The sequence below is a fragment of the Heterocephalus glaber genome, unplaced genomic scaffold, assembly GCF_053883595.1.
Source record: "Heterocephalus glaber isolate CG9 unplaced genomic scaffold, H.glaber_assembly_v1.0 deba00001463, whole genome shotgun sequence".
NCBI classification, from domain to species: Eukaryota; Metazoa; Chordata; class Mammalia; order Rodentia; family Bathyergidae; genus Heterocephalus; species Heterocephalus glaber.
In genome coordinates this window covers 11,010,750-11,031,175 of record NW_028258310.1, presented here as the reverse complement: position 1 = coordinate 11,031,175, position 20,426 = coordinate 11,010,750, and the positions used below count along the sequence as shown (strand labels likewise).

General features: G+C 54.4%; 1 protein-coding gene and 1 long non-coding RNA gene across 4 annotated transcripts in view; one reads left to right on the top strand and one right to left on the bottom strand.

The window, feature by feature from the left end:
• Il17b (interleukin 17B) overlaps window positions 1-4,338 on the bottom strand; it is a 29,806-nt gene extending 25,468 nt beyond the window's left edge. Inside the window, exon 1 of one of the 2 annotated variants that reach the window (XM_004854391.3) lies at window positions 4,170-4,338. The gene's annotated coding sequence lies outside the window, so the exon portion shown is untranslated. The remainder of the gene's footprint in view (window positions 1-4,169) is intronic. The other variant, XM_087180606.1, reaches the window with a different exon arrangement.
• Window positions 4,339-4,538: 200 nt separating this feature from the next.
• Window positions 4,539-17,457, top strand: LOC110351107 (uncharacterized). 2 transcript variants are annotated; one of them, XR_015438844.1, is made up of 3 exons: window positions 4,539-9,627; window positions 9,712-10,015; window positions 10,329-17,457. It is a non-coding gene; the product is annotated as an uncharacterized LOC110351107 (long non-coding RNA). The 2 variants fall into 2 exon arrangements; XR_015438843.1 differs by having other exon boundaries at window positions 4,539-10,015.
• The last annotated feature ends 2,969 nt before the right edge of the window (window positions 17,458-20,426 follow it).

Here is a 20,426-nt window from a genome sequence, read left to right as displayed (position 1 = left end):
TCCCACTCCCCAGCAGTATATGGCATTCCCTTCTTCCTGACCATGCTAGAAAGGACCAGAGTTCATGAAGCGTGTGTGTTACCCACTTTATTTCATATGTGTCACGTTTCTCTAATAAACACTGTAAGGGAAAGGGCTGTGGGTGTAGTTCAGCGGTGGAGCACTTACCTAGGATGAGCCAGGCTCTGGGTTCTGTCCCTAGCACCTACCCCTAAAAGGAAGGAAGAACTGGAAATAAAATGCTTGTGTGTGTTCTGCAAGATGCTCCACTCTTGTCCATGTGGGCATCTAGAAATCGGCCTTACATGTGCCAAGTGGCTAAGCCTCTGAATCATGGACACTTGGCAGGCCCTGGAGTGGGAGTGGGCCCTACCCACGTGGCCCCCCACCCGAGCAGTACACAGTCTCCACAGTCTGATCAGAGCTGCCTGGGGCAGTGAGCTGCAGGAGTCGGAGAAAGAGCCCACCATAGCTTCCACGGCAGCTAACAGCTTGTCTAGACAGGCCCCATGGGGTCATCAGTCTGGCCTCACCACACATCTCGGGAGCCTCAGGACAGCCACTCGCTGATTGCAAAAGAGGCTCATTGGCAGCAGCACTTCCCCACCAGAAGCCTTTTCTCCGGTTCAGACCATGCCCCATTTTGCAGCACAGACACCCATTTTCCCAGCCCGCAAGCTGGACCTCTTCAGGCTCCGCTTTTGTTAGCCAAGGAGACAAGGCTGAGTCTAGAACCAGGCTCTCTCTCCCCATGTCTTGAGATGAAGGGAGCATGTGGACATCCAGCTGTGCTGAGAGTGAGATAAAGACACGGTAGGCCAAAGGTTCGAGGTGGGGGCCTGAGCTGAATCCTGCATGTGCCTCGCAGCAGCTGTGGAACCTTGGGCATCCTACAGAGAGACCCTCTGTGCCTCAGCTGTGAAACAGGGGTGTTGTTTGGGTGGGCCAAGTCCACTTGGGGCCTCATCAGCCCTGGGATACCCTTTGTCACCTGCCCCCAACCTGTCAGAGACTTGAAGAAGTGGGCTAGACCAAGACTGAGGACAACAGCCATATTTTGGCCCCTCCCCAGGAGCCCCACCCTGCTGCAAGCCTAGACCCCTAGGCCTCAGAGAGCCCTCCTTGGACCCAAGCTGTACTTCAGGGAGGGAAGCTCCAACCTGGAAAGCACACTGGACCCACAGGCTTAATAGGGATGTTGCCCAGCTGCCACTAACTTCCGCCCCTCATCTCTTCCTTTGCTCCTGATGGGGCAAAGTCTCCAGAAGGGGCCGGCTGGCCTCACAGTGGCAGCCGCAGAGACCACGGCACCGCCCTAGACTGTGCTGCCTGGCTCAGAGGCCTCTGGTCAGCATTCTCAGAGCCAGCCAAACCTCGGACACATGACCAGCAACCCCCAGATGCTGAGGGCAGCCACTGAGATACATGAATGAGATGGGGAGGAAGAAAGAGACAGCTGAGTCCTGGCATCCTCTGAGACTTGAGGAAGTGCCCCCACACCCCACCCCAGCCCTTCAGGCCTGAGGCCCACTGTTTGGGATGGAAGGGGGATAGCTCGGGTCATGTCATGTGTGCTGGTGGATGCCAAGACTTCCCAAGAGGTTAACAAGGCTGTGGGTGGAGGCAGTGAGGGCAGCAGCATGCCCTGGACAGATGGCGAGGAGCACAGCCAGGTGGACAGTCCGGAAAGCAAAGGTAGAGAGGGAGGACTACAAAGACGTTTGCAGAGAACAATGCAGAAGCCCATTGGCTGGAACCCAGTGTTGACCTTAAGTTCGGAGGTTGACAAAATCCTAAAGGCCTGTGTTGTGGAGTGGCTTAGACAACTGGGAACCAAGGCCTCAGAAGCTGGGCAAAGCCAAATATGGTGAGGCACGTCTGCATCTGGGAGGTTGAGGCAGGAGGATAAAGAGCTCAAGCACAGCCTGGACAACTTAGCAAATTCATGAGGCCCTATCTCAAAAATAAAAAATACAGTGGGTTGAGGATGTAGCTCAAATGCCTGGGTTCATTCTCCAGTACCTCGAAGAAGGAGGAGGAGGAGGTGAAGGAGAAAGAGGAGGAAGAGGAAGGAGTTGTAGAAAGTTCTCTTTGGAATCTTTCAGTCCTTTTCTTTAACCTACTTGTCTCCTTTCCCCAAAAATCCATCAGCCAAGAGCCCCCATCAGTGGAGTCCTGAGAATCTCGACATTGGGAATCCTCAGATGTCAAGCAGTGGGGAGAGGGGACCACATGGTTAGGAGAGGTAGGAAGCCCAAGGGCTGCAGTCACCAACTTCCAACCTCTCAAAGCCTTCTGAGGAAGTTTACAGCCCCAGAAGAGAGGCAGGAGAAGCCAGAGAGGCAGATAGCAGCCGGGTGTTAGGAAGGAGTCTCCAATAGCCTGTGTGTGGGAGACAGAATAAGGTGATTTGGAAGTGGTGAGCTCCCCGCCACAAAAAGTGTGCAAGATTAACAGGGATGCCATAGTGAGGAGGCAGGCATCAGAGGCCTTGTGACCTTTCCTATCACCTGCCTGGAGCTTCACGTGCCAGATGTAGCTGCAGTGGGACAGTTGGGCTGCTCACCTCCCCAGCAGCCTGCATGTCAGATTCCAGCCTGATGTGTGACGTCAATGCTGCCCTGACTTTGCCCAGGGATCTCTTGGGGCCCCTACCTCCCACTTCCTGTCACCCCACTGCTGCCTACTGCCCTTCCCAGGAGACCTGGAATCTGACTGTGAGGCAGAAGTCCCAGGGGACCATTCAATTGCTGGCCTTCAGCCCTGCAGCAATGAGCCTGAGCGGGCTGAGCTCCCTGGAGCCCTGTTCACACGCTCCAGAGAGTCTGCGTGGAAATTCCAGGAGGGTCACTGGGCAGCTTCTAATTTAGAACCAAGATGCTTTACCCCAGCAGGGGGTGGGGTGTCACAGGAGACTGGAAAAGAAAGTAGCTCTTCTCAATGGATGAGTCACAGAAGACAGAGCCCAGAGAGACCGGGGGTGCGGTGCTGACTGGGGCATCCTTCTCCTTCCAGGACCCAGGGATGTGGACAGAAATTTGAGACAAGGCAAGGGGTGTGCCAGGCCTGATAAGGGTGCCAGGGCAATGGGCATGAACACTGAGCAGGTGAGCAGGCAGCCCTGGACACCTGTGCCCAGCATTGCCTGAGCCTAGCTTCAAGCCAGGCTCAGACAGTCAGCCAGGGGTCCTAGAATAGAGACAGAAGGGTCCCGGAAATGGGCATTTGGGGAGTTCCTGCCTCACACTGGCGGTAAAGCTAAAGTGAACTGCTGTCCCCATGACATTCACCCCGGGGACCTGGTGGATGCTCAATAAATGTTCCTGGGATTCACCCTAAACTCATAGCATCTTAGTTCTTCCAGAGCTAAAGGGGCCTCAGAGTGAGTTGAGCCTCTGCCCTCAGGTCGCAGATAAGAAACTGAGCCCTGGTGGTGAGCAGAGCCTTCCCCAAATCCACCGTGCCAGAGTGGCTTCATCCTCTGCTTCGTCTTTGCTTTCTAGGCAGGTGCTACACTCTTCACCACTGAGGGTGGTGCCTGCCAGGCTCTGGGGTCAGAGGTAGCTGGAAGGTGGCAGACTGTACGGGGAGCCCTTTACATGGCCAGAGGCAGCTGCCAACAGCATGGGGACTGCAGTGGGAGGCCTCCCAAAGAGCAGAGAGCCCAAGGCTGGGACCTGAGGCCCTGGGTTCTATTCTTGGCTCTGCCTCAACTCTCCAGATGACCTTGAACATGACCTCTGGCCTCCATGTGTGGAATGAGGGGCAGGGCCAGACCAGCAAGAGAAGCTGGGGATTTGATCCACAGTCTGCCCCATTGGGCCTCCTCTGTATCTGTCTCCAACCATCTTAGATTTTACTTAGCCAGCTTGGCCCAGGAAGAGAACAGCTGCCTGTGTATTCTAAGCCCAAGCTTCACTTTCCAGCTATAAATTCCCAGAGAGAGGAAAACCTGGGCAACCTTTTGACATCACCCCAGTGAGAGAAGCTGAGATAAGAAGGGGTCAGCAGATGGCTCCAGGTCACACAGTGAGCTATGCCCAGGCTAGAAGTTGATCTTGGGTCTCCTGACACCCACATCAGGGCTTTTTCCACTGACCACACTTCCCTCCACAGTAGTAGTAGTGGACACAAAAGCCACTCACAAGCAGACCCAGTCGCCGATTTACCTTGATGGGTCAAAATCCTGCTCGGGGAGCCTACAATCTCTCTCGGCGGCGCCGTCTGGAACTCAGTTTCCTGTGCACCAGATGTCTATAAGCTCCTCCTCCCGAGCACGAGCACTAGGGATCCACCGGGACCACGGGGCTTCCCTGGGCAGCCCCTGCTGCCTCGGCTTCCTCCTGCTCTTTATCAACAGTAGAGGACCCTGGCCAGGAAATCCCACCTAGTCCCCCCCAGACCCCAAGGCTGGGCTTCAATCAGAATTACAGGCCCCAGCCCAGCTCCCCTCTGAGGAGCTGGATTTTTCTTACCATAAAAGGACAAGTGGGCCTCCCCTGCTCCCTGCTGCCAGCCCTGCTGGGAGAAAGGCTAAGCTATTTTTAGAAAACTCAAGGGTTCGCAAGATGAAGCTTGTCTGTGCCTGCACCCCAGCCCCTCCCCATCTCTCCTCTTCCTCTCCTCCCCCTCCCCCTCCCCCTCCCCCTCCTCCTTCTCCTCCTCCTTGCATCTCCCCACTCCAGCCCTGGCTGCCTGGCTCTCCAGCTCACTCCAAAAGTGTCTCTTCCATTTTCTCTCCCTCCCCTGCACCTCCCCTCTTCCCTCTCTTCCTTCCCGTTCCCTTCTCTTCAAATCTTTTCATAGTCAGCCTCCCTCCCCCGTGTCCCTCCTTCAGATCTCCCTTCTGGCGGTTGGAGAAAGTAACACATCAGCACCCCCACCCGCTTCTCAAACACTATTTACAACCTAAATTCCAAACATCCGCCATCTGGTTCTAGGAAGGGCCAAAAATTATTTGGAGAAGGAAGTCAGGATTATTCCATCTTCAAAGCCAAAAGAATTTAAAGGCCTCTTCTCTCCCACCTTCCTCGGGGGCCCCTCCGTTAACATCTGACCCATTAGGATCCCTCAGTGAGTAGAGGAGGTCAGGGCACTTACTGGAGGGCCAGCTGGGCCTCTGACTGCATGCATCACCAGGAATTTGTTGTGTCTCCTCTCCATGCCTCAGTTTCCTCAGGGAATGATGGGTGTAGCCTAGGATGCTTCCAACACAAGTGCTCTAAGACTCCAAGTCCTGGTGCAGAAATTTCAGCTGATCCTGGTCACTGGATCCCAGCTTTGGGGTGAGCAATGAGGAGTGAGATGAGGTCAGGATCTGACCTGGGAGGGCCCTGGACACCCCACAAGGTCCAGTCCTCTCCCTACCACATCACATACAAACATGCGCACGTGCGTGCACACGGACCCTGAGGCCCAGGGAGGGCAAGGCCTTTGTCCATGGTCACACAGTGTATGTGTCTGTGGGAGACCGGGTACCTAGCCTGCTACCCCTCCCACCCAACACATTCCAGAAGAAACCAAGATCCCTATTACCCAGAAAGTCTCACCGATCCGAGCAAAGCCCCCAAATCCTGGAGCTCCCTGCTCTTCGCAAAGCAGACAGGACAGAAGGCAGAACCAACTCCTTTATCTTGGTGGTAGCTTTTGGTTTGCTGTTTTCTATCAACTGGACAGCGGGCAAGGGAAAGATACTATGGCACAGGCAGAACAGCAACCAAAATAAGAAACCCCCTTGATTCTACTGACGTGCAGCCTTTGCCAGGGCCCAGGAGGCTTCTGCTTAGACTAAAAATGCTTTCTCTTTTCACAGCCCCTCTCCATGAAGGCAAACACATACCTGGAAAATGCCATGAGACACTGACTCAGGTTATCACTCTGAAAATGATGCCATATTGCAGGCACAACAGCACATACCTGTAACCACAGCTACTCCGAAGGCTGAGGCGGGAGGATTGCAAGTCCAAGGCCAGTCTTGGTGACATAGTGAAATACTGTCTCAAAACAAAATTTTAAAAAAGGGCCTGGGATGTAGCTCAGTGGTAGAGTGCTTGCCTAGCTTGTGCAAGGCCCTGGGTTCTATTCTCAGAACCAAGAAAAAATTAATTAAAAATAAAAATAATCCATAAATAATCTGGGCTCCAAGGGGAGCCATGAACATGCATTTTGGGCTGCCTGGAACCAGTCCCGATCTGACACTTAGTAGCTATGTGGCCAAGGGAGTGCTGTCAGCTCTGAGAGCCTCAGTGTCCTCATCTGTAAGACGAGGGCAGGCAGAGTGGTGCCTAACTCTTAAGTGACTGTGAGTCAGGTGAAGAAACCATGGCAAAGGGCGGAGCATCCAGAGTCCCAGCGCTTCGCCAGTGGTGGCCGTGGCTAGGGTGGGCCCAAGGAGCTGGGTACAGAGGAAGACAGCTTGGGGACACTCTTTGGCAGCCTTTGCCCTCCCTGGGAGCCCAGGGTGACAGGAACTGCAGGAACGCTTGTCTCTAGGTCCCTCCCAGGACACCTCCCAGGGCTGAGCTCCTGGGACATGGCCTAGGGGGTCTAGGGCAGCCTCGCCTGCCAGCCCTCTTCTTTCCCTGGCTTCCCCCCGCCCCCTGGTTTCGACCTCAAACTGCATTCCCAGGGTTTGCTCCAAAGCCAGAGCACCCTTCCCTGGGGAGGAAGTGGGGAGCGTGTGAGGCTGCTGAACTCGGTGTGGGTGATGGGCAGAGGACGCTCTGGGAACAGAGACCCAGGGCAGCTGTGCACAGAGGGGACATGAGGAGGGGCCCAGACAGCAGCTCCACAGCCAGCTTCCACATCTTGTCCCGACCGAGGGCTGCAGGCCTTCATCTCTGCCTCCTTGCTGCTCTTCCTGCCTCTACCCTACATGCGCTAATAAACGGGCACTGCAGCCGTTTGTTCTGGCTTATTTATCACAAGCTTCAGATTGCTGGCCCTTGACGTCCACCTCATCTGGCCTTCACAAACAAGGCCCAGAGAAGTGAAGACCCTGATCCTACATCACACAGCCAGTTAATTCTAGAGGTGTGAGCAGGGCATGTCTTCTTCATTCTTTCCAAATCTGTGATGGAAACTGGCCCTGGAGGCCAAGGCGAGCAGAGGCTGGAGAGCTCACACATATGTGTAGGAGTCGAGGCCAGGGTGGTGGCCATGCGACCAGGTGTGAGCCTGGGCCTTAGGCTTGCTCAGAGCCCTGGCCTCTGTCCTCCCAGACTGCAGGCCATCTGGCTCACAGATGTGGCCCATTCCCATTCCCTCATGTTTCTTGGAAACAAGCAAGGACAGAAGAGCCCACTAGGCTTTTGCAGTGACTGTAACAATGTGAGCATTGTCTCAGGGTCACCTGGCCAGCCACTGCCCATGCTCAGGGGCAGCTGGACTGAGCACACAGAGCCTGGGTCCCAGTCTGCTCCGGCACTTCTCAGCAGGTGACCCTACCAGGCAAAGGCAGATGCACATCCTCTCTGACTCTGGGCGGGGTGCTCAGGTGACAGCTCCCCAGACCTCTGGGGATTGGTTTTTGGACCCCAAATGGCTCCTTTTTTTTTTATTTTTTGGTACAGGGGATCAAACTCCTTGAGGTCCTTGAGCTTGCACAGCAGGTGGCGAAACCACTGAGCTAAATCCCTGGCTAATGGCTCCTTATATACAAGCCCAGGGGGGATTTCATGCCAGACTGGTTCTTTAGTCAGGAACTTCTGCTGCTCTCGGATCTAGAGTTTCTCTGAAGACCTCCTTGAGAGCCAAACTGGTATAGCGGTGACAGTGGCTGCTCCGGCGTGAGGGTCCCCTTCCACAGGGCCTGGAAAATCTCAGGGAGTTCTGGGCCAGCAGTGGCTGGGCCCCTCCTCGGTCTCTCCACGCCTGGCAGCCCCATCTGGGTCCTCAGAGACCAGGGCCCTGGCCAGAGAGCAGCCCCGCATCCCTCTGCCAGGCAGGATCTCTGTCCCTTTCAGGGAAGGGCACCGGCTGGTGTTGGAGGAGCGGAAGCCCAGAGCAGGAACCTCCCAGGGAGGGAGTGGGCGGCAGGCAGCAGAACTGTGAGTGTCCCCCAGCTCCTCCACACACGCCTGCTTCAGGCAGCTCCCGGAGTATCTGGGAACCTGGGGACCCCCCCCCCCATGCTGACCCTCACCAGGCCTCAGAACAGCGAGGAAAAGGAAGGCCCAGGTTGAACGGTGGTAATGTGGGCAATTCTGGGCCTTTGCAGGCTGAGCAATGAAACCAAAGAAAGGAGAACTGATCAGGAGCTGAGAGTCTCTGCCTCCCCACATTCCTGATGAAAGACCCATGCAAGCCTGTGTGATGTGATGAGTGAGCAGCTTGCAGAAGATGGAGGGAACGGTAGCAATCTTCCCTAGAAAGAGTGAAGAGAGCCAGACCCGGAGACAGGAGGCCCTGGGACAAATCACAGCCTCTCTGAGCCTGCTGGTAACCAATGGGCTCCTGGGGCTTTGGAGGGGCTCCCAAAGTTGGGCTGTGTCCTAGGTGTGCTGCAAAGCTCAAGAAAGAGCAGCAGTTGTTTTTGCCGCCCATGCTTCTCACGCTTGCCAATTATTAGAGGCGCCTTCACGCTCCTGGTAGAGGGCAGGATGAGGTGTCAGCCCCATTAAGAGAGCTGGGGAAACTGAGGCCTGGGAAGTGAAGGAACTCACTCAGTCACTGGGACAGGCAGCAGCAGAGGGGCATTCTGGCACCAGGTCTCACATGGCTGGAAAAAAGGAAGAAAGGTTTGGAGGTGAGTGGAGGGTGGGTGGAGGAGCAGACTCCAGCAAGGAGGATGCTCCGAGGAGGTGGGACAAGCCCCAGGCCTGCTTTACATAACACGGCTCACCTGTTCACCCCTGCACACCCCACACATGTGTGCAAACGTGCACAGACCTGGTCCTTACTCACCAGCTAATGAGCCACAGAGACTGGATCTAAACAAATTGGATTAGAAGGGCTGCAGGCGCCTCCTCCCTCGCCTGTCCGGCTCCGACACTGAGCAGGCCTGCAGAGCCGCCAGCTGCAGAATCTCGGCCACACTGACAATCTTCCTGGGCCCCAGGCCCCAGCCCTGAGCCCCAGGAAGGAGACTGGGGCCTGAGAGGATGCCACAGTGATGGATGGAGTGAGGGAGGCTCCGGGCCTCCTCCAGGGCACACAGGATGTTAGTGCTTGTGTGAGGCCACTACCGAGTGTTCCCAGCCCACCCCACTGCCCCACTCCTCCCCCTTCCTCCAGCCTCTCCTGCAGTCACCACTGCCTGTCTGGGACTTGGGCCCAGACTGGTATACCCATCCCTGGCTCCACAGTCTCACGGCTGGGCTGAGCCGGAAGTGGGCAGATCAGGAGACATCAGCCTAGGGACAGCACCAATTGGCACTTCAGAGGAAAGAAACTGGGCAAAAAGGTGAGGCCACCTGGGGGCAGCATCTCAGTGCTTTCACATGCATCTTTGGGCTTAACCCTCAGAAGGTGCCTGGGAGGAGGAGACCGTGCCCATGGAACCAACGTGACCTCTGGGGTTTCTTCATCACAACACCCTTTCCTGAGCCCTGAGCCTGTGCCAGGCCAGTTGATGAGCTGAGGACAGCGATGAAAGACCCATTGCCCTTGCTCCTGTGGTTCATAGGGGTCAGTCTCTGGGGACTGGGGCTTGGGCCCTGGGGCTTCCCTGGCTTTTGCAGGAGTGGCCCCAGCAAAATCTCTTCTCCACAGGGATTGGATATTTCCATCCAGAGGAGCTGTAGCAAGAACCCAACCCGACCCTGACGTCAGACAGCCCCCAGTACCCATCCTGCCCCACTCCCTTTCCAGCTGGATCACTGTGGTCAAATGACAGCATCTTCACGCCTATTTCCCCTTCTCCCAAACAGGGCTGCGAAAGCTCCCGCTTCATAGGGCCAACAGGATTGATCATCATTGTCCATACTCTCATCGGACAGAGGGAAAAATGAAAGCCCAGAGAAGAAAGGGGCTCAGACAGGGTCACAGCAGGAGTTGGGAGTTAAGTCAGAAGCAGGTGGGTCCCCTTATCTCTGGGTTTCCTCTTCCCCATCCCTCACCCAAGCAGCCAGAGGCAAGACAGCTGATGGTTGGTGCAGGTGGTTTCTGGGACACGTCCTGGTCCTGCCCTGGCCTCACAGAAGCAGAGCCCAGGTGACCAGCGGTGGCCCCCAGTCCTCTGGGTGGCAGTAGAGGTGGGGAGTGCAGAGGACTCCCGGCCCAGAGTAGCCTGCCATATAAGGGAAGGAGCCCAGGAGCCTCCTCACCCTGGGCTGAGAAACCCCAGACAGCCACTGTTTATTTCTCCTTCCCTTCACCCGCCCCTCCAGAGCTTCCAGACAGAAGACAGAGGATCCTGGGCTGGCTGGCGACATTTCCTGAAGACTTGGGGCAAGGGAGGGGGAAATGGCAGTCCCCTGGGGTCAGCCTTCCAGGCTGCCAGAAAGCCCTCCCTGAACCTCCAGGTAAAAGGTCCACCCGGCTCAGCCTCATCCTTTCATAGAAGGGGAAACAGAGAAAAGTGAAGAAATAGTGGTGCCAACTGGCAACAGAACCTGGGACTCCAACCGACCACCTGTCTCATCTTCTGACTGGGGACCCAGAGCACGAAAGAGCCTCCGTGGGGTAAGTGAGACAGGAGCTCTGTGGACCCCCTGCTCAGGGAGGCCCTCACTGGAAGGAGGCAGGGGTTGGGACAAGTGCCATCGGCCATCCAAGCAAGTATGCATGACCCAAAGGAAGCGTTCCAGGGGCTGAAGAGCCAGGAACAGTCCGCCCTCCACATCTCTCCTTCCACCCCACCAACTGTGCACTTCCTCCTCCAAGGAGCCTTCCCAGCTCCCCCAGGGACAGGACCTCTTTGTCTTCCAAGCCTTTGTCAGTCCTTTCATGAGCTCTCCTTGTCCTACTTGGCTCTGTGTCTATCCCCATTCCCTGCTCAGAGCAGTTTCTGGTTTTGGTTTGGTTTGGTTTGGTTGGTTGGCTTGTTGGTTGGTTGGTATTATGGATCAAACCCAGGGCTTCCACACTGAGCTATATCTGCAGCTCTTTTTTATTTTTATTCTGAGACAGGGTCTTGCTAATTTGCTAAGTTGCCCAGGCTGGGTTCAAACTTTCTATCCTCCTCCCCCAATCTCCCAGAGTTCGAGGATTACAGGTGTGGGACAGGGCATTTTGCTTCTACCTCAGCCTGACTACCAGGCTCAGCCCCATCTCCCTGGGCACAGAAGAGGCACTTGGTTTGCTCAATGACCAGGTGTAATGATAAGACCCTGTCCTAAACCCAAAGGACTGGGGAACTGGTCCGGGAGGAGAGACCCAGTGTGGAGGTTGATGGAGGGGGTGTGGAATTGTTTACTCTGAGCTAAGAAACCCAGCACAGCTCCTTGCTCTGTGGCCTCAGAAAACACCCCTGCAGTGGAGCCTTAAGGACGCACAGGGATTGACACAAGAAACCATTCGAGAAGTGGCCATTTTGGTTCTAGTCATCACCTGTGTGATTGCTCTGGTACTGAGGAGCAGAACTAGGCAGCTCAGACCGCAGCCATAGAGGAATTACAGCTTCTGTCCAGTGTCACTTTCTCCTGGAGAAGCATGGCCACCTCTGCTGCCCTGTTCCCACGGCAGAGTCAGCTGTCTGCTGTCTGTGCGCCCTTCACCCTCGAGGTGAGGTAGAAACGTCCTGAGCTCGCCTTGGAGGTGATCACTGTCCTGCCTCACCTGCTATTGGATTCAGATGCGATGGGATGGGGCATTGTTTCCCAAACCCACCCCTTCAGACGCCTCCTTTTTTATTTGTGCACACAATCATAGTATTTAAAAATATAAGATGAGTCCTCCAAGTACTTAAATAGAAACAGTTATGATAAAATGAAAACTATAGCACAGTCCAAAGGTAGAAATAAATACAGTGAAAATGAAACAACGTGGTTAGGCTTTAACCTAACATGTGGCTTGCAGGATCCTGAGCAGTAAGAGGGGTCAGGAAGGTGTCAGCCCACGCAGCATGGAAAGCGAAGTGACACAGAACACCAGAGCCACTCTGTCCTCAAGTGACTCAGTGCTGAGACCACCGGCTCCCACACCTCAGGGGTCAAGCCGAGCACCTCCTCTCCCGGGTGCTGGAGCCAGGGGAGCGGCATGCACAGGTCGTCCACCTGGCCAATCGAGTCCAGGGTTAGAACTGCTGCCAAGCCAGGGCCAGTTTGAAAGGTTTCTTTTTCTCTCCTCCCCTCCCTCCCCCTCCCCCTTCTTCTCCTCTTCTTCCTCCTCTTTCTTCTTTTTCTTTTCTTTTTTTTTTGAATGGTCCTGGGCATTGAACCCAGGATCTTCACACTAAGCTGCACCCTGGCCCTTTTTAATTGATTAATTTTTTTTTTTGGTACCAGGGAATCGAACTCAGGACCTTGTGCTTGGAAGGCAGGCGGTGGCACCACTGAGCTAAATCCCCGGCCTGGCCCTTTTTTATTTTGAGACAGTATCTTGCCAAGTTGCCCAGGCTAGGCTCCAGTTTGCAGTCCTTTTGCCTCAGCCTCCCAGAGTGCTGAGATAACAAGTGTGCAAGAGTTTTTGCAAGAGGAAGGGAGTTCTTTGGCTGAGAATACCTCTGGCAGGCTGTCCCCTCAGCTGCCGGCAGACCTGCCCCAAGCAACAGACTAGAGGTAGACGTCCCACTCCTCCCGGAGACTGCATTGAGCCTTAGGTCAGATTCCTGATGCAGGTAGGCATGGGAGACATTTTGTTTTTTTAATGGAGGTGTTTTCTTTCTTCTTTCCCAGACCTGAGGAAAGGCTGCCCATGCCCTTCAGACATCCTTGAAAGTGTAGGTCACTGGCATTGAGGCCACCACGGTCGCCATCAGACAGAGCAGGAGGCTCCTCGGGCACCCTGAGAGCCTGGTGGGGCAGGAGTGGGGGAGGGGACGTTCCCACCCAAGCCAGGCCCAGAGAAGGAAGTGACTTGTCTACATGGTCATTCAACCTGCCATACATGGCGCCCCTGCAGTTACTCACCATGGACAAAGCCATCAGCCAGGTCTAGGGACCACAAGATATGGAGCTCTGTCCTCAGGGAACCGGAGATCTCACCAGGTCCAATCTAGGCCCATGACTCTCATTCTAGAGAGCCTGAGGCTGAGGGGTGATCCACGCTGCCTGCTGTGATTTAGGAGGTGAGGCCGGTTCACCACGTTCTTTCCCTCACGGTTGGGCCACCAGTCCACGACAAGTGAAGTTGCCTTTCAAGAGTGGTAAAGGGCCAGGGGCCAGGGATTTAGCTCAGTGGTCCCGCCGCCTGCCTCGCAAGCTCAAGGTCCCAAGTTTGATCCCTGGTACCAAAAAAATAAAACCAAAAAGAGTGGTAAAGGGCCAGGTGCAGTGCCACACACCTGTAATCCCAGCACTCTGGGAGGCTGAGGCAGATGGCTTACAAGTTCGAGCCCAGCCTAGACAACTAGAGATTTAGGAAGACTCTGTCTGAAAAGAAAAGAAAAGAAAAGAAACAGAGATGTGGGGGACCTGGGGATGTAACTTTAAAAAGTACGGGAATGGAGCAGTCACAGTATGGGCAAGATCACGGGAGCAGGGGGACGCGAGGTGGAAAGAAGCCAAAGGCTGTCCTCTCAACTGACACTGCACACAGGAAGAGGAGAGGCCGGGGAGCCAGGGGACTGTGTGAGCCTGGAGCAGCAAATGGGGCAGCAGTGGCCTAAAAGAGAAGCCTGGGGGCAGATGGGACAGATGGGACAGATGCAGAGGCCCTCCGAGCTGAGGGAGGGTTCAGAGTCAGCCTGGGGCAGAGGGAGCCCTTTGGGGTTATAAATCCAAAAAAGGGCCACGTTTGCATTTGAGGTCTCTTGTTTCCATTCCTCCCAGTGCGTCTGGAAGGGTGGGTGGGAAGAAGGGAGGAGTGGAGGAAGGGAGACAAGGTAGGGCAAGTGCTCCCTGGACACAATGTCAAGTCCCATGGTGCCATTTGGCTGCTCCAAGCAGAAGGATGGGGCCATGGGGTCCACAAGCTAGGTCAGAACAGACAGATCTCTAGAGACAGAAACTGGTCCACCTCAGGTTGGAGTTAGCTGAGGAGGGAGCGGTTATGGGTGGGGTGAAGTATTCTAAAATTGTGGCAACAGCCGGGAATTTAGCTCAGTGGTTCTGGTGCCCTGCCTTAAAAGCCCAAGGTCCCAAGTTCAATCCCCGGTTCCAAAAATAAATAAATAAATAAAATTGTGGCAACAGTTGCACAACTTTGTGAATATTAAAAACCAATGAAGGAGCAGGGAGTGTAGCTTGGTGGTTAGAGAACATGCTTAGTGTGCACTTGTGTGAGGGTCTGGGTTCAAACTCCAACACTGCAAAAAAACAGCAAACCAAATTATTTAATTGTGCACTTTCCATGGGTAGACTCCATGGCAATGAAAGAGAAAAGGCCAGCAGGGCTGGAGGTGCAGCTCAGTGGTTGAGCACTAGCTTAGCATCACCAGCACTGCGAGGAGGGAGAAAGGAAGATGGGGTTTGGTTCAGTGGGCTCCAGTGGCCTCCAAGGACAGGAAGCACAGCTGGGGCAGCAACAGAAGCCTCCAGGCAGGGCTGGGAGAGGCAGCCAGGAGGAGTCGCCTCGGCCCAGCCACCTCGCCAGCAGCGCGGCCCTGTCCCCCAGCCTGAGGTGCAGTGCTGCATCTCTGGTCAGTTGGGAGTCTGAGATGAAGCACTGTAGCTCGGGAAGGGAGAAGTTGTTCTGCAGCCTTGGCCTGGACAAGGTAAGTGGTGACAGTGGCGGGGGGGGGGGGGGCTGGAAGGATGGATGTCCCCAGACTCTGTGCCATCAGCAGAGTCCTGGATTCCAGACCCACCAGAGCCGCCCGATGCCTCTGTGCCCGGGGTCCATCCGTGACATGAGGGGCTGCACAGTTCCGTGGTGGCCGTTAGGCCCTGCATCCTGGACAGCTGCTGTTAATGACCCAGAGCTGAGTGAATTGCCCGTGGGCAGATCGGACGACTCCTAAAGACTCTTAAGCATGGGCTGGGGATTTAGCTCAGTGGTTTCAGCGCCTGCCTCGCAAGCGCAAGGTCCCAAGTTCGATCCCCAGTACCAAAAAAAAAAAAAGACTCTTAAGCTTGGGAGACAAAAGCCCTGGTTCTGAGTCAGGGCCTTCACTCTCTGAGCTCCTCAGCTTGGCTCTTTCAGTTGAGCAATGGGCAGCGTGAGAGAACCACTGGGCCGAGCACAGTGCTGTTTAACCTCCCAGCACACAGTGAGGGAGGGGGCGGGGGGGCAGTGTGCTGCTGGCCCACTTTATAGAGGAGAAAACCAAGGCTCAGTTAAGCAGCTCAACCAAGGTCACGTCTCGATTGTGCTCAGCTGGTTGTACCCTAATCTGTCTGCCTTCAGGCTACTGCTCTACCCACTGCTGGGATCATGGAATCGGGGATGGGGAACAGGAGAACATAAGGAATCCCACTCTGGTCTTTACACCTAGAGTTACTGTTCACAAAAGCAGACCCAGACACCTCCATTAATGGTATGGGCTCACCCCACATCCTATCCTATCAACTCAGCTGTTCCATAGGACCTGTACCGTCTGTCCCATTTACAGGCCATGGTTCAGGGCTTGTGACTTGCTGGAGGTCATCAGAGAAAGTTGCCAACTTGGGTGTGATGGTACACGCCTGTAATGCCAGCCCTCTACAAGGCAGAGGCAAGAGGATTAAGAGTTCTAGCCCAGCCTGGGCCACTTAATGATTTAGCAAGACCAGGTATCAAAATAAAAAATAAAAACAGGACTAAGACTGTAGCTCACTATGAAGGCCTTGGGTTCAATCCTTAGTACAAAAAAAAAAAAAGAAAAGAAAAATGTAGATGTGCCCTATTCACCCTCTGGCTAGCGACTGGGGTACACTTGAGCCAGGGTAGCTAAGGGGATTGGGGGTGCAGCTGGGGACTGAGGTCCCAGATGGTTTCTGATCAACAAGCTCACCAGGCCGCCTTGGTGATGGGAAGGTACTTTCCAGGGCACTCAAATTCCAGTCACTGCTCTTCCCAGAGCAGGAAGCCGCATCCTGTGAGTGGCGCCCCCGCCGGCCGCTCCCCTGGCTCACAGGGACAGGGCAGGCCTTGGTGCTGAAGGCCACTCTCCCACCTTGTCCTCACGGTCCAGTTTTCCCAGGAATCCCTTGGATGCTAAGATGGGGATTCCTGGAAATACTGTTCTTGAGGTCACGGTTTAACAGCTGGACTCATCTCTCGCCCACCCCAACTCTGCCCCTGAGGGAAGAGGGTCAAGTAGAAGGCCAAGCGCTGGAGGTAAGAGGGCCTGTGAACCATGTTCTTGACCTTGAAGTTGTTTTTCTTCCCACTGTGTCCATTTCGTAACATCCCTGTGAGGCTGGATGTGGGGAATGCAGCACTGTCCATGCTTGGGAAACTTGTCCCAAGCCAGCAGTGGCTGAAGCAGAATAGAATCCCCTCTCAGCTCCCCCTACACCACCACCCTCCCTGGAGGCTTTGTTATAACGGGGCATGGTATCATATCCACATGACTGAGAAACTGATATATGCACATGAATTTATTTTACATGTTTATTAAATCATTAAGCCAGGCATGGTGGTGTATGCCTGCAGTCCCAGGTACTCAACCCTGAGGCAGAAAGACCACAAGTTCAAGACCAGTCTGGATTACATAGCAAGGCCCTGTCTCAAAAAAACAGGCAAAAAAAAGTTTATTACATCAGCTAGGTAAACTACAAACCATAAATCTTTGTTCAATTTGGAATATAGCCACAGAAAAATGGAAAATTTGTCATCAAGGTAGAGTAAACAAGACTCAGGACGCCCCCTTGTGGTACTTGTACCCACTGCAGGAACTGTGGCTGCTCCATGTACACTCTAAAGTAGCTACAAGACTCAGGACTAAGATTTACCCTGAGATCCCTTTGCCTCAGTGGCCTGAGGATGTCATTAACAGCAACACCTTCTCTGTTGCTTACCCTCTTTTCCTTCCAAAACCTGGTGTCCTCCTCAAACCCAGCTAATGTCAATAGGGTTAATGAGGTTCAGAGAAGTAAAGTGACCAACCAAGGTCACTCGGACAGCAAAAGGCAGAACTAGGACTGGTTTCAAGTTCAATGGCCTTTGCCAATCTCTTAGCCAAAAGAAAAACCTACGAAAATCAAGAATAAAGGCTGCCTATGGGTAATGCTAACTGACTGAATGTCGGAGCCCTGAAGTGGTCCAGGTACATAACTAGAACTTCCCCCAAATTCTTCCTGGTGCTTTTTATGGAGTTAGTGGAGGTGGTGACTGCCGTGGCCCCAGGGGCCTCATTTGGGCTGTGATCCCCCACATTCCCATGGACCAGGTGGCTTCCCAGGCTGTGTTCCTAACTGGCCACACTGAAGACATTCATGAGCTGAGACCCCATGGCCTCTCTGTGCTCTGTGACTAATAAAGTGCTGGACCTTTGCCTGGTGTCCTGTCTCTTCCTGGGAACGTGCGACAGGGGAGGTAGCGAGCGCAGAGACAGAATCTCATGATGGCCCCAGCTGGGGTAACTCCCAAGTGCCTCCACATGACGAGATGCTTCCAGAAGCAGCATAGACAGCGATCAGGAGCCACATCTGGGCAGATGAAGGTCTCAGGAAGCTGCTGTGCCGCATCTAGGAAGGCTTCCCCAAGGTGAGTTAGAGGGGTGAGGTAGCAGCTGAACAAGGAGCCCTCAGGGCCTCTCCACGCAGCTCCCTTCTCCTTCAGTCCCAGGTCAAATAGGAAGCAGGGGTCTGAAGTGTTAGGTGAGTTCACACCTCACACAAGTGCCCGACTCCTGGTGGCCCCTGGATATCGGCCGTAACCACATAACCACGGGGGAAGGGGCTGACACAAGGGTGCTTGGGACCCAGTCACCCCACTTCGGTATGAGCCTCCAAACTGCCACATATTGAGAGCAAAATCCTCTTCTGTGGTGACTCCCAGCTGCCTAGGGCCTCCCTACAGCTGTCCTTTGTGCCCAGAACGAGCTGTGGGTGGGAGCTGGGCACTGTGCTCATCGCTGGGAAGCCCTCCATGCCAGGCTGAGTGCCCCTCCTGCCACCACTGCACTGGCCCAGGCAGGCTGTTCCTCTTGGCCTTGAAACAGGACCCAGACAAACCCCAGGGCTTCTTGGTTCCCAGGCTTTATCCATGGGGCAGTTCCTTCTAGAACTCCTACTCCATGTGGAACTTAGCCACCTGAGATGACATTTCCTGGCCTCTGTGGACCACTTACACACTGAGGTTTGAGATTTGGGGGGGGCCCTGCCATAGAGGGGTGCACAGGAATGACAGCAAATATCCTAAAGCAGCCACCTCCTTACTGACTTCAGTGTAATGCAGCAAGCATCGTCTGGTGCACACGCACGCCTCGTGTGGATACAGCAGTGCACACGACCCCAGAGGAGCCTGCTGTGAAGACAGCTCTAGTGCACTGCACTGTACTTGGGGACCCATGCTGACCAGGGCTGAACACAGCTCTAAGTAGGAAAGATTTCAATCTCATGTCTCAATGCCATGCCCAGGCCTCCATGCTGTGGAGGGAAGGAGTGAAAGCAGATCCCCAGGCCCAGGCTCTGCCCGATGGAGGATCCACACGGCCGTTGACTCAGAAGGAGGCCTAGACCAGTCCCTTGGTGAGGAGTGGGTGAGGGACCAGGATGCAGGCAGAAGGAAGAGGGTGCCCTCTTGTGGCCCACTGAGAAATGACAGGCTTCTTTGGTTACAAAGACTTTTCATTATATTTATGTCATCAGTGACCATTACCTAAGACATTTGCGTAGGATTTTGCTTTTCAAAGCGTATTTCCCCGGGCGGGGATTTAGTTCAGTGGTTCCGCCGCCTGCCTCGCAAACGCAAGGTCCCTAGTTTGATCCCCGGCACAAAAAAACAAAATGTACTTCCCATCCTGTGATCTCACTTGAACCTTGGTTTGAGAAGCATATTTCAGAGTTTAAACAGTACTTGTTATAAAAATAATCATGACAGGGCCGGGGATTTAGCTCAGTGGTTCTCCCACCTGCCTTGCAAGCACGAGGTCCTGAGTTTGATCCCCAGTACCACATAAAATAAAATTAAATAAAATTAAAAAATAGTCATGACAGCAATATCTCAAATTTGTGGAGCCCTGACCTTGTATCCAACATTATGACTTGGGGTGGGGGGTACTGGGGATTGTACTCAGGGCCTTGCACCTGCTAGGCAAGTACTGTGCCAGTGAATGACATTCCTAGCCCCAGCACTGTGACTTGACTACCCATATGCTGTCATTGTGAGGTGTATGCTGCAGTCTAATAGTTCAGATGCAGAATAAGTTGAAAGCATTAGAAATGTGCTCAGTCCCCTGACAGATGAGCAGCTGCATCCAGAAGCCCAGGGTGGCCCAGCTGCAGTGCTGCACCAAAACCACCATTCTCACAGCAGCTCACTCCTCCAGCTCCTGGGAGGGCTGGTAGACTCCTCACCACCAGCACTGATGCCAGAAGCCCAGCAGTCTGAAGATGTCCTCGGAGCCACAGCCTGCTGGAGGCACCATCTTCTGGTCCTCGGTGCCCAGAGGGGACCCTAGAGGGTTGGTTTTCTGCCTCAGGGACAAAGTCCTCCAGGCTCCCAAGAGCTGCCTCTCAGGAAGGACAGCAGGAAGTCACCCTGGATTGCTGGGGGAGGGGGGCCCACAGGGCCAGACAAGGGAGCTGAAATGGGACTCCGGTCCTGAAAGGAGGGCTTGAGGCAAACCCTGGGGAGCCAGGAGAATGCAAGAGAACAGCCACAAGAAGGGACCCAGGCCTGTGCCTGCATTTCAGGCCCAGACAACCTCTCTCCATGGGAGGAAGACAAACTGCACTGCAGAAGCCATCCCTGCAGGGAGGAGGTCATCCTGACTTACCCTTTTCATGGAAATTGTGGTGACAGTGCTCTAAGTGGACTCACCCTGGGGACAAACAGAGGCATTTCAATTGCACAACCTGTGGGAGGCTGGAGAAACCACAGCTATATTACTTTAGAGCCTGTCCTCTCTGACCCACACCATCTACCACGCCTACATCCTGGAACTGTGTCTTTCCTTGGCTTTTCAGCCAAATTCCTGACGGAGGCTCTGCACATCTGTTCCCATGCCTCCAGTGATGAGAAGCTCACCACCTCCCCAGTAAGACTTGTGTCCTTGCTCAGCTCTTACTGTTAGGCAGCCCTTTCCCTCAGGGTGGAGTCTCTGCCATTTCCCCGTCCCTTTGTTCCTCCAGGGGGCGCCTTGCAGCAAGTCCCAGGAAGTGGCCCTGCCTTCCCTCAGCTCTAACGCTCCAGCTAAACCTGCCCAGGGCATTGTGGGCCTCCAAGCCTGAATTTAAATTTGTTCTTCTTCCTGCACAATCAGACCCTGATTTTAAGACCTTATCACATCTTTGGGA